The sequence below is a fragment of the Anser cygnoides genome, chromosome Z (genome assembly GCF_040182565.1).
Source record: "Anser cygnoides isolate HZ-2024a breed goose chromosome Z, Taihu_goose_T2T_genome, whole genome shotgun sequence".
NCBI classification, from domain to species: domain Eukaryota; kingdom Metazoa; phylum Chordata; class Aves; order Anseriformes; family Anatidae; genus Anser; species Anser cygnoides.
The window spans coordinates 65,625,040-65,638,303 of NC_089912.1; the positions used below are offsets into that span (position 1 = coordinate 65,625,040).

At 38.1% G+C, this 13,264-nt stretch overlaps 1 protein-coding gene across 4 annotated transcripts in view; it reads right to left on the minus strand.

Annotated features, from left to right (window-relative positions):
* The window catches only part of ADAMTS12 (ADAM metallopeptidase with thrombospondin type 1 motif 12), a 171,468-nt gene that overhangs the window by 91,103 nt on the left and 67,101 nt on the right, over window positions 1-13,264 (minus strand). The window lies entirely within an intron of this gene.

Below are 13,264 nucleotides of genomic sequence, written 5' to 3' on the forward strand. Positions count from 1 at the left end.
GGCAGGACTGCTGCACGTCTTTTGGTGCAGTATCTCTTTCTTTCTCACTCTCATCTCAAGCAGGCCCAGATCTCTTGGAAATACATTAGAACCAGAGTTGTTTCTATATCAAAACCCATGATGAAATCTAGAAGCATCTCTAACACAGTGATACAACTTCACCTGCTATATAAAATCCTAGAAATGACATATTGGTTTGAAGACACCAGTAGAGTAATACTGATAAAACATTTATCTGAACCAGTAGAGCAAACAAATCGGTAACGCCAACACTGTAACAAAACTAAATATCTACTGTAAGGGACTGCACAAATCCTGATGTTTGATTTCTAATATTATATTAACAGGATTTAAGTTTCAACTGCTTTTTTCCCCTTTCTTCTTTCCTTCCTTCCTTTCTTTTCAACAGTTCTGAGGAAAATAGTGCTTTTTCCCAATGCACTCAAAAACATTGTGACATATTTCCATTACAAAGGGAATCCGAGGAGCAGTACTAACATGAGCCAATACAGGGGAGCAAGGGTAAAAGCTGGAGAGAATGACTGGATCCAATTCCTTTGCTCATTGGCCATACTTAGAAACACCCAAACCAAACAGGTTCTTCCCTAAAATACTGTAGCCCATTAAATCTTTTTGGCAGCTTCATGCACCTGTCTAAAGACCTTTGGGTTGGAGGCATGCTGTGGACAGAGAGGCCAGTAAGTGAACAATCCTAGCATGGCAGTTTGTTATATGTGGAAAATAGTTGTAACAGTTTATACATAATTCCAGAAATTTGGATTGTTTCAAACAAAAACCAAAACAAAACAAAAACAAAAAAGGAAAAAAAAAGAAGAAAAAAACCCCTCAGTTTTAAGTCCAACTTTTCCAAAGATACTTTAAGAAATGTGAAGCACCACAACTAAATCAATGTATAATGTCATAATGTCGGTGTTGTGAAAGAGAAATGGATACTCACAGAATAGGTTTTTGAATTCACAGTCAAACTATGTCTTTTAATTAGTTTGGTTAAATACAGATTACCAAGGGAAAGAAGAAAAAGACAGTCTGGAATTAATATTGAAAAGAACAGTTCTTTTAAAGTTTGAAATGATATCTTCAAGAAATGCTGCATATGCTATAACTTTCTTATCTTTGTGCTTATACAACAGAGTTTATTTGGCCTTCTTCTGGACCGGTTGTTTTTTCCATTCCATTTCCTTTGAATCTAAAATATACCAATCCCCCTAGTGCTCTCATAGGAAAAAACACATGCTTGCAGTTTGAATAGTCTCCTTGCCCTTGGCCAAGGCCAAATATCTTGTATTTCAGATGACGTTTTTAGAGCAATACAGCCTTCAAAGCCTTTGGCCTAATCCTGCTGTGCTTCTGCAACAAACACCAGCAGTGTCAGACTAGCTCTTGCAGGCGAGGACTGCCTTCTAGGCCTGGGCCTACAACGGGGTTGGTCATTCTGGGAGTTACTGAAAAGAATCATCCTAATATTACGTCTTGAAAATCATGGGTGCATACTGCCTTAACTGTTTTCTGTTCTTAGATGCAGGACCTGACAACATTTTTAAGTTTCACGACATTTTGAAAGACCATCACAGAGGCTCTCCCACGCCAACTCAACACACAAGCTTTCAGTTCGCCCAATTACACCTCTGAACTGGAGGCATCCACACACAAGACACCAGCAGTTGAAACAATAGAGGAGGGACAGCCCATGTCCCAGCTATTCAGGCACCTGTAGCATGAAAAAAACCTAAAATGTGTCACGGAAGGTGGCCAACAGCATCTCTGCATGTGAGAAGTTGAGGACTCCTGCCACTGAGCACCCCACATAAGCAGCCCTGTTAAGATAATACTGTCCTGGGGTGACCAGTGACATTTTGAGTTCTTCATGAGTGCTACAACTCAGGTGAGTGGATATTCATATAATCACAGAATCATAAAGGTTGGAAAAGACCTTCAAGATCATCTGGTCCAATCATATTCCTGGTTTTAGCCAGAGTTTTGAGTGTGAATTTTATTTTTAATTCTTGTTTCTGATCAAATGCTAGTTGTCAGAGGCAATACAACCTGTGGGAAGTCATGATTCTATTAATTTTCTTCCATTTTTGTCACTTATAGGATGGAGGTTGACCAGTGACATCAGCTATAGTTAACTGGACTCACTGTAGTTTGCTGCCAATGGAAACCACGACAGAATACTTCATGGGAAAGAGTTATTGGGGCTCACACAATCAAATACCAAGACATTTGAAAGTGTTTGCTTAGAGCTTTGAAATTTGCACTGTACTGGAAAGAAAAACAAGGAAAACCTTGTTAACAGACTCAACATTTATTATTTTCTAATAAACAAGCTCAGTTTTCATTTGCAGAAAGTTCCCAGTCATTTTCTTTCCTGTAGTCTTCAGATTTTAAAGGTATGTATGTGCATGGGACCAGAAAAAGAGAAAAATGCAGAAGTGTTTGCCTGAAGACATCCAGTTCAAACACATCATAAAATAATATGATTAATAATAGCCTAAGGAGAGAAAAATATCAATAAAAAAAAAAAGATGAAGATGATGATGGATAAAATTGGGCTACATCCATCAGCTGAGGAAGAGGTTGTTCAGTAAGCCCTTCTTTAATGCTAAGGCAATCTCTGTTGTAAAACTTTTACCTGCCTCCGAGTGTTACTGGCTCAGGCTTTCCAGGAAAGTCCCTTCTTTCACTGCAATTCTTCCCCATTACCTCCCCAGCAGGCAAAATTTCATTCTTCTCGTACCAGACATCTCCTCAGAGGAACACCTGACTGACAGAAATATTTCACAATGGGGAATGGATGCAACTGGGACACTGAAAATACCATAAGGCAGATAGTTTTTCAGTGAATATTTTACCTGGAGAATGTCAGGCAAATAATATAGAAAATGTCAGGAATGATCCCTTGATAAAACTTCTGCAACACCTGAAAGAAGACTTTGATCCACATCCAAATCTCCACAGAGCTGAGGAGAATGCAGACTTGGGGCACAACTGACAACAGTGAGGTACAGAGTGGAAAGAACTTGATCCAGCTTGTTTTAGTCATGAGGTAGGCAAGAAACTTGCTTCTAATTCTAACTTTGGCAGCGTGGAAGACTCATACTGAGGCTGTTCTTTGTGTTTAAGAAATAAACAGCTGAGCAAAACCTTAGACAAGACCTTTTTAAAATGAGTATAAAGCAGAGACAGTATGGAATTAGACTGTTTTTGAAGAAATGAATAAAGGACATCAGGGACATTCTGTTTTGCACAAAGATTCAACTTTCTGGCAGTGTTCCTTGATACTGGCTAGAACAGTTCAGAGGAGACCTCTAATCGTCTAATTTATGTGTAGAGAGACTTCATCAGTAATTGTTTAAGAAGGATAGGAAAATATAAAGCTACCTCATTCCATGTTGTTTGCTTAAGTTTAAGTTGAATATTTTTGCAAGAAAAGCAGAGTCAGTACACAAGAGATTATGACAAGAATTAATATTCTCTTTTATTTTCTTTCATATAGAAACCTGGGCACATAACAAATGGTTTCACAAAGTCTTCAGTGTAACAGTTAGTGGCAGTAACTAAAAACATTTGCTGTACCTTTTGGCATAGCAGTCTTTTGGTCACTTGGTGGTTTTTTTGTTTGTTTGTTTGTGTTGTGGTTTGTTGTGGTTTTTTTTTTTGCATAAAGTCAGATGCCTACTTCAGCTGAACAATTCCTTTCTCTAGAAAAAAAACGTGTGTAATTCTGTATGATCTTTCAGTGAATAATGTCCCTCCAGTCTGTTATTTATGCCCAGGTTTTTCAGTAGAGTTCTTTCTACAGAAATAGCATACAGCAAAGAGGCATTATTTACAAAGACACCCTGCAGCAGGTAAACTTTACATAAGCCCTGTGAGACTGAGAAACAAACCTGTAAACCCTACTAAATGTCTTTCATAACAAATCAAACCCAGCTAGTTCAGTAGCTTTCCGAATCTGTGTTGAGGCAGATCTTTGCTTTCAGATACTGAATGCATGAACAGTTCAGATATGAAGACCTGTGTCAGAAACAACGCCTTGGATCCCCAAAGATGTCCTCTGCAGACTGCTACCTGCCTAGTGTAATTGCTCCTACTAAACAAAATGTCCCAAACAACTTGATACTGCCAGAAATGCATGATGAGACTGATCCCCACAAGCAGCCATTGCTAGAGCTGAGAACTCCATCCTACACTCAACAGATAATCAGGAGTGGAGAATGGGATCTGTGCATTCCAGAGCATGCCACCAAGTAATCAGGTGAGGAGCAAGGTAAGTCCAGATACAGCCTCACTTCTACGCACAAAAGATAGAGCTTACAGTTTGCTCTGCAAAATGACTGAAGTAGTGGAGGATAAGAATAATCTTACCACCTCCTAAGTTATGCCACATCCTCTGTCCCCAGTTAATCATAAGTTAAAATCAATGAGAGAAGTAAGACAATCTCCTTTTAACTATAAATCACCCAGAGGACTCTCTTCAATTATGCAAAATGCATCCAAGTTCAAGCAGATGTTGGGAACATGGAGTGAAGAACACTACACCCAAGCAAGGAGTGGACAAGCTGTGAGGACACTGTGTTTCCTGCAGAATAAACAGGTGTCCAAGCATTACAAGCCTCTCACAGTTTAAGTGGGTCACATATAACAGAAGGCCACTGGAGGCTCATCAGGGACATGCAGACTTTGGAGAAACTAACTGAGAACATTGAGCTCGTATCAGTGCATTAGCCCCACAGCACAAGCCCAGCACTTCTCAGAAGAATTAGAAGTCCGTGATCTGCCCTGAAATAATAATGTAATTGTAGATTCTTCTTAGAAAGTTCACAGAGAGTTCAATATGACTGAGAAGTTTGGCACTAACCGCACTGAAGGCTGAACAGCTTTGCCAATACTACTCTATTAATGAGACAAGGGTTCTGAGCAAGTTTGCAAAATCCTGTAACAAAATCTTTTCCCCCATGCAGCTTTCTCTATTTTTTATTTCAACTGTGCAAATAAGGTTTAAAATTGTTCACGGCTAACATTACTCTACAAAAGAGAAAGGGATGATGGCATGTGACATGTTACAGTTTAATTTCCAACTGTATTGCTCCCCAAATCAATACTGCAGCAATTTAACATTTACATTAGCAAATCATTTGTTTACCAAATCAATATCAATACTTTAAAAGAGAAATAGCATCACACACAGTTTGACACGGGAAACCGTCGGCACAGATCAAGAGTAGAATATATTCCTCTACCATGGAACATGGTTTAAAATGCTGATCATAAGTTCAGTCTGCAAACAGACTCCTTAACGTAATGAGAGGTTATGCAAACTGTTTCAGTGAAGACAAGAGATCACAATCTACCCTTTAATCTACAGGAAAGCAAGCATAGTGTAGCAAATTCTGCTTCTTCCCAGTGGCACAGGATGGAACAGAAAGACTGCTGAAATGCAATAAAGGAGATTGCCTCCCCCACTATAATTTTGACTTATATTGTTTGAAAAATGTCCTTTCACAGAACTTTAAAATTTATTCAGTCAGTGAATGAGGAAGCGTATCATTTTTCTGATACATTTTGGTGCAACAAGTGACTATTACCAAGTTGTAACAACAATCTCCCATTTCCACTTGTTTTCTCCCCTACCTCCAGCACAATACAAGTTCAAATGGAAACCACCCTGTTACAGTTGGTAGGATGTACTGAAATACTGAAGCTTAAATTCCATTGGAAAAGAGAAGATAATAAAACCTTCAAGGACTAGGACACTAAGTGCAGGCACTCTGCCAGCACTGAGCTTTCTCTGCCACATTTCAGCACAGACTTTGGATCCACATGGAGAAGGCACTGGGTTTGATTCTACTGGAGAGGAAGAACTGCATAAAATGCAGTATTTTCTTCCATTCTCCTCCATCAATACTTCTACTGCATGTAACTACAGCTCCCATGGACAATGCATCCCAAATGTCAGAGAAGACATCTTAGGATAGGATGAATCAGCCTTTGACAATGACTGTTACTCTCCAAGAACTGTAAAACGTGCTAGCTTGTAACACATCCAGATTAAACTGAAGTATTCAGCTACTTGGGTAATGAAGTTAAGATGTATCAGCATTATCCTGTGCTGTTCCAACATAAAGTTCAAGTAATATTTTAAGCAGATTCATTGAACATCTGTATGCTAATGAAACCTAGTATCCTTTCCATTGCTTAGCAAGAACACTACACCTCTTGATTTCTTAGAAAGCCCACTTCTAACAACAGCATTTTTGACAGCAAAGTGTAATGAACAAAGAAGTCTTCTTAAATTTGTATGTTAAATGCTAACATCTACAAGTTGAAGAATTTTTATCTCCTGAGCACAGAACCCAGAGATTTCAGAAACAGAAGACAACTCTTCCTTTTTTCTGGAGAAGGAAAGCAGAAGACAATGAAAAAAGAAAATCTATCTTATCTTTGATAAGCTGCTAATAAACTCCAAAGAACCCCTGAAAAAAAAAAAACCTTCCTGAAACATGAAAGTGTTGTGGTTTAACTCGCCAGGCAGCTCAGCACCACACTGCCACATGCTCACTCTCCCTGAGTGGGATGGGGGAGAGTACTGTAAAAGGTAAAAGTGCACGAACTTATGGGTTGAGATGAAGAGAGCTAAATTAAGACAGAAAGAAACACTTCCTTTACTTAAAAAGAAAAAAGAAAAAAGAAAAAAGAAAAAAGAAAAAAGAAAAAAGAAAAAAGAAAAAAGAAAAAAGAAAAAAGAAGAAAGAAGAAAGGAAAAAGGAAAAAGGAAAAAGGAAAAAGAAAAAAGAAAGAAGAAAAAAAAAGAAGAAAGAAGAAAGAAGAAAGAAGAAAGAAGAAAGAAGAAAGAAGAAAAAAGAAAGAAGAAAGAAGAAAAAAGAAAAAAGAAAAAAGAAAAAAGAAAAAAGAAAAAAGAAAAAAGAAAAAAGAAAAAAGAAAAAAGAAAAAAGAAAAAAGAAAAAAGAAAAAAGAAAAAAGAAAAAAGAAAAAAGAAAAAAGAAAAAAGAAAAAAGAAAAAAGAAAAAAAGAAAAAAGAAAAAAGAAAAAAGAAAAAAGAAAAAAGAAAAAAGAAAAAAGAAAAAAGAAAAAAGAAAAAAGAAAAAAGAAAAAAGAAAAAAGAAAAAAAAAGAAAAAAGAAAAAAGAAAGAAGAAAAAAGAAAGAAGAAAAAAGAAAAAAGAAAAAAGAAAAAAGAAAAAAGAAAAAAGAAAAAAGAAAAAAGAAAAAAGAAAAAAGAAAAAAGAAAAAAGAAAAAAGAAAAAAGAAAAAAGGAAAAAAGGAAAAAAGGAAAAAAGGAAAAAAGGAAAAAAGGAAAAAAGGAAAAAGAGAAAGGAAAAAGAAGCAAAAAAAAAGAAAAAAGAAAAAAGAAAAAAAGAAGAAAAAAGGAAAAAAAAAAGTGATGCACAACAAAATTGCTCACCACCTACTGAACAACGCCCAGCCAGTATGTGCGCAGCAATGGCCCCCCTGGCCAGCCAGCCCCTATTAACTGTTCAGCACAGTACCGCATGGTGTGGGACATCCCTTTATCCAGCCCGGGTCAGTTGTCCCGGCTCTGTCCCCTCCCAGCTCCTGGTGCACCACCAGCCTCCTCGCTGGCAGGGCCAAACCAGAATTTGAAACATCCTGGGCTCTATGTGAGCATTGCTCTGCAACAACTAAAACATCAGGGTGTTAGCAGCATTATTCTCATCCTAAATCCAAAACACAGCACCATGCCAGGTACTCAGAAGAAAATTAACTGTATTTCATCCAAAACAAGGAGAGAAAGAAAGTTTGAAACTTCTGCACTTTTTTCATAAGCTTGTTTGGGAAAAAAAAAAATCTGCTGATATCAAACAGTTAAAAGCAATTTTTTCATTCACTATTAGAAAAAATCAGCTGTGATTTCTGTGTTTCCCAGGTATCCTACCTCTGAAATGCAAAATCTCCTGCTGTCTGCACAAGCATGTGCTCACTGCTCTCAGTTCAGTGAAGACTGTTCCAGAAATGAGATACTCCACGTACTCCTGGAGGCTGTTTCTTTTGTGGTTCCGGCTTTAAAACAGAGGTCACTCTGTCTAAATGTATCCATTTGCTCTTTTTTCACAGCAAGCACCATTTAAACAGGTTTGCAGAGCTTGTTTAAAGAAAGAAAAAGGATGCAGGTAGAAAGATGCTCTTCCCTCTGCATTGAATTCATCTTGGTTATTATAATTCAATACGTGAAGTTACTATTCTAAGAAAAAATAGACTTTGTGTTTTGGAGAAACTATGCAAATTAAGCTGAATAGTAATTGATGTGGTTAAATGCAAGATAAACAAATACTGGAAAAATGTCAGCATCATTCTTTGAAAGATATGGAAGTCACGCAGCATGTATCGGGTTCTGCCAGCAAGCAAGGCTGCTTACATTGGCCACAATATTCTTCCAAAAAAAGACAGACTATCCTTTGAGAATAAAACAGTGTCCTGGACTTTTTTCCTGCCCTCTCCCAACTGGTTAAACAAAGGACTTCACTGTCAAGAGCCAAGACTAACAGTTTATGCTGTACATTTACAGACAGAAAAAAAGAAGAGAGTCCTCTGGCAGCTGCAAGTTAATTATCAATGACCAAGACCATTATTCAATAAAATCCTGCACTCAGACACAACCCGTAGGAAGAACAGCACATAACTATCTTCTGAAATAGCTTAATAACATTCTAGTCACCTGCTAAATGAATTACTACACAAAACATCATTCAAACTACTTTAAAAATGGTTTTGCAGAGATACTGCTGCTCTGCTCCTTCAGTTCCCTCCACCCCTCTGCTCACTTCTCACAGCACCAGGGTACCATCTCCTCCTCCCTCACTCCAGCTTTATCCCATCACAGCTCCAAGGAACGAATGCCTTCAATCTGAGGGAGAAGTTTCTAAGATTTGTAACTCCTCTGCAGACAAGGATTTGGAGATTAATGTACAAGTGAAACTAATCCCAAATTCTGATATGTGTGGAACTCATCTATCAACTGTTTTCAAAACTGCCAAAATGAGGCAAAGCATATGACAACTGCTCTATGCCTAAAGCTCCAATGGCTTATTCACAGAGATCTATTTTAATACCATAAATCTCTCCTTACTTAGTTATATAGCATAGTTTACTGCAGCAGTCACTGGGCTGCAGTCTGAATAAAACTCAGCTACCCTACCTTTAAACTACTGCAACTTGACCACCTCACCAGACCAAGAAAAAGTCCATCTTTTCATATCCTATCAGTCCCCTCTGTAGTGCTGCAATCTCCTATCACTGCTGAGTCAGGAAGGGCTCCACTGTCATTCACAAACTTCACAAAACTCCATCTTGCAGCTCACAAATAAACCCAGTACCTTGTAGCAGACTGCATTAAAACAAACAGAAAGATACCGGAGCAGATCATCTCTTATTTTGTGAAAGGGAGGTTAATTCATCCTCTTGCAATGTATCTTGGAGCAGTGGAAAGTTTTTAAGATAGCCTATTTAGAAAAACAAAACAAATCCTCACTTTTCCTCTCCTATAGGCAAAAATGATCAGAAAAGTTATATGTAAAGGTCAGGGCAATTTTTCATTTATCATGTTTGCCCTTTCTCACACATTTCAAATATCACTGTAAGACAGCAGCTTGCAATGTACTGTATCATAGTGCTGTTCTTAAGATAAGCATCCAGTTTTGCATTCAGCTAATGACTGAGTCATCCTGCAATTGCCTTAGCAGCAGTGGGAGCGTACAGCACATACCTAAGTTCTAATTTACATCATTTATCACAATGATTTTTCTCCAAATACATGAAACTTCAGGATACTGCAAATTATAAATTAATTAATATAATCATTGCAAGAGCACAGGAATGTAACTGATGCAGAAGTATTACTGTATGTAGATTAGAGACAGATGACAAGCAGGGTTGGAACCTGGAGATTCATCTGGTCATTGTCACAGTAAAAGCTGTTGTGAGCGAACTGCGCAGAGCTTTTTTCTAGAGCTCCTTACATCGAAAAAAGACTAAAAAATGCTGCACAGGAAGTAAGAATCCTCACCTCCTCTTTCCTACTGCAATCCCTCTTTTTTGATTTTGCTTGTAAAAGTAGTCTTTCTATTCCTTGCCTGACTGACCTGCTAACTCCAACTAGATTACTATTATCATCATCAAAATTTGTGTACTGACTTCAAAGCATCCATGTGGTTCAACTTTTCCAAGCAAAAATTATCACAGAATCATAGAATAATAGAATCTGTACGGTTGGAAAAGACCTGCAAGGTCATCTGGTCCAACCACCCCCCTACCACCAATGTCACCCAATAAACCATGTCCCTAAGCACCACGTCCAACCTTTCCTTGAACACCCCCAGGGGCCGTGACTCCACCACTTCCCTGGGCAACCCACTCCAATGCCTGACTGTTCTTTTTAGAAGAAATGTCTCCTCATTTCCAACCTGAACATCCCTTGGCACAACTTGAGGCCATTCCCTTGTGTCCTATCACTGGTTATTTGTGAGAAGAAGCTGATCCCCTGCTCCCCACAACTTCTTTTCAAGCAGTTGTAGAGAGCAGTAAGGTCTCCCCTGAGCCTCCTCCAGACAAAACAACCTCAGTTCCCTCAGCCGCTCCTCACAGGACTTGTGTTCCAGGCCCTTCACCAGCTTCGTAGCCCTTCTCTGGACACGCTCCAGACCCTTGATGCCTTTCCTGTAGTGAGGGGCCCAAAACTGAACACAGCACTCGAGGTACGGCCTCACCAGAGCCGAGTACCTGGGGACGACCACCTCCCTGCTCCTGCTGGCTACACTATTCCTGACACAATTACATTTCAGCCTGGGTGTACAAATTGTTTCACAGGCATAGTTCTTAGAAATGGCTCAACTGTCTCGGTTTAAGTTCAAAAAAAAAAACAAAAACAAAGAGAATCAGAGCGAAAATAAACAAAATCACACACACCGTATAATGAACCTCAGCCCACAAGCTTAAGATACTTGACTCTGAAAACCAGGTCAAACATAGGATATGGCAGGCAGCTCTTTATCAGTTACTCCCCAGCCCAGCACAAAGTTAGGACTGAGAATACAGAAGAATGGTCATGATGTTGAATCTGTAAAATAGAATTTGTTTCTACAATTAGATGAGAACTTGGAATTGTCTTCCTTTGAAGTGATCCCAAAAGGCATTAATCTGGGCCATCTGTGATATCAGTGGGTATACCAGACTTCTGGCATCAAACTTAGCAGGAAGTGCTTGTGGTGTTGAAAAGAGGGAAGAGTCAGCTTGCCACCTTTAAAACTTTTTATGTAGCAAATATTCCCCACACCCTGTGTAGTAAATATGTTTAGCAAAGAACTCAAGAATTAACTCACTTTCCATTTTTGTTCTGTATTCTACCTCTACGAAGAGCAGTTGCTCTTTAATAAGGCCTACTGTAAACAGGAAATGACATTGGAGGCTTTTTCTACCACTGTTGAAGAGTTGGCTACAACAGCAGTCGAATAACAGAACATAAAACACAAATTAAGGAGTTAAGGCCACCATAAGAACCAGTGATTATTATATCTTTTCACACAAAGAGCAGAAACATAATGAAAGGAATGCTTTCTTTTCCCAATGCACTTTTTCATACTGATTACTTTTATTACAGTCAAGCAGATTACTGCTTGACCAAAAGCAGGCATAACCTATAAAGGCTGATCAAGTCAGTTAAACACAGAAGCCTAAGTGACAAGTGCATTACTTTTTTAATTCATAAGATGCTCCCTTTGCTAGCCTGGAATTTCATGAACATATTATTAGCACCAGGAATAGCTCAGTCATATTACAATGAATAACATCAGACAAAGAGTTTAAATCCAAAAGCCAATTAGAGCAAACTTAGCTAGTCTAACTCATGAAATCTCAGGGAAGGTATGCTCTATTTGTCCCAGCGTTCAGGTATAGACAGTCTTTTTCAGTCTCATTCTTCAATACTTTAAAGGAAGACCCCAAAGATAAAAAGTGAGAAGTAGAAAGAAAATAACCAGAGTACACAAAGCAAATACACAGCACAATGCCTGTTATCTCCTATCTTCTCTCCACACTTAAAATTACTGCTTACAGACATTATTCCATGCATAAAAGAAACATGGAGGACAGTAGGCTAGAACAGTTCCTCACTCTTCACAGGCAAATCTAAACTAATTCCTCTCATTTATCCCAGCAGTCAGCAGAGGAAATGGAAAATCAAGGAGATACTTTAGATCTGTTAAAACAGACACCAATATTAGATATTCATGGCTTATCAACATAAGGTTTAGTTATCTAAAAAGTAGATATATTTTTATTTGATGAAAAACAGTAAGAAACACCATTGATACTAATTCTTATGGCTTCCCCTTATCCTCACCTATGCATTGTCACAGAAAATTGAGTATCTCCCCACTAGCCATCAGGCTTCTGGTTTCCCCCAGCAGTTTCACACTGCTTTTACACAGCAAGCAACAAGTGCTATCCAGGTCTACAACCAGAAACACAAGGGGGCTGAGTTGTTGTTTGCTTCTTTCAATTATCAATTCACATCACACAGCAATAGAACTGCAGCAGGAGTCATGACTGAGAATTAAAAATTCCAACATACCTTTCCTTGTTTTGCACCCTCAGAAAAGAACCAACTATTATTTAACCATTAACCCATGAAAAACACACAGACACACACCTCTACATATTCCGCACCTCTATTTGTACATAACTTGGGCCTTACATCATTTGGGTTATTTTTCATTCTTCCTACCAAAAGTTTACCATTAGTAATGAATGAATAAAGTAAATGATTCTAAAAAATAATTAAAGGAACTCATTTTGTAGATAGGAGATATCAACTACCCTCTAGACATACTCCACCTTTCCAGGATAGCCTATTAGCTTGTTTTCCCAAAAGGCATAACACCGACTATTTTTGCTCCAGTATGTAAATTATTTTTTATTTATGCTTCTAAAAAACACCAAAACAAACAAATAACTGTTGATCTGTTGATGCCTTATACTACACTTTCAGAACTGTCAGAAGTCTTTAAATATTCTGGTAACAATCACAAAGAATCTATAAATCTTAAATATAAACACTGGATTAGCTGTGGGATATTTTATATTAAGGACAACATTTCCAAGAAGTGAGTATACTTTATTCAAAATAATAACAACTGCAATTCTTGTCATCCCAAAACTACTGAAGAATTTCAAGTCAAATTTACTGAACAATTTTGGCTGGAGGAAAAA